Source organism: Chinchilla lanigera, unplaced genomic scaffold (genome assembly GCF_000276665.1).
Source record: "Chinchilla lanigera isolate Chin_1 unplaced genomic scaffold, ChiLan1.0 scaffold00007, whole genome shotgun sequence".
Classification (NCBI taxonomy): domain Eukaryota; kingdom Metazoa; phylum Chordata; class Mammalia; order Rodentia; family Chinchillidae; genus Chinchilla; species Chinchilla lanigera.
Genome location: NW_004955408.1, coordinates 35,836,162 through 35,837,114, shown reverse-complemented (window position 1 = coordinate 35,837,114; position 953 = coordinate 35,836,162).

Below are 953 nucleotides of genomic sequence, written 5' to 3'. Positions count from 1 at the left end.
GAAATTCATAGACTAAAGGTCAAAGCATGGAAAATGATACTCCATGAGGCCAGAACCCAGAAAAAAGCAGGCATAGCTATTCTATTTGCACAAAAAGTGGATTTCAAGACTGTCTAAGAGAGACAAAGAGATTACTACATCCTTGTTAAAACAATAATCTAAGAGGAAGAGGTAACAATGGTAAATATATATGTAACAAATACCAGTGCACCCAAGTATATAAAACAAACATTAACATACATGAAAAATCAAATAAGCACTAATACAATTGTGTTGTGGCACCTCAATACCCCCTGTCACAAAAAGACCAACTAGACAAAACATCAACAGTGAAATATTAGACCAACTAGACAAACATCAACTAGACCAACTAGACAAACATCAACTAGACAAAACATCAACAGTGAAATATTAGAACTGAACCAAACTTTTGAACAAGTGGACTTAGTAGATGTCTACAGAGTGTTTCACCTCACAACACCAGAATACACATTCTTCTCAGCTGCACACAGGATGTCCTCTAATATAGATCACATTCTAGCTCATAGAATATGCTTAGATAAAGAAAAGGAATTGAAATTATCCCATGCATATTATTAGACCATAGTGCAATGAAATTGGAAAAAATGGCAAAAGAAAGTACAAGAACTTCATAAACACATGGAAATTAAATAACACCCTCCTGAACACCAATGGGTTGTAGATGGAATTAAAGGAGAAATTATATCATTTCTACAATTAAATCATAATGCTAATATAGCATACTAGAATTTATGGGACACAATGAAAACAGGCCTATAAGAGAAATTTATACCAGTGAATACCCATATCAGGACAACAAAGTGAGCTCAAATAAATAACTTAATGTTGAACCTTAAGCTTCCAGAAAAAGAACAGCAAGTGAAGCCTAAAGCTCATATGAGGGAGGAAATTACAGAAATTAATGCAATGGG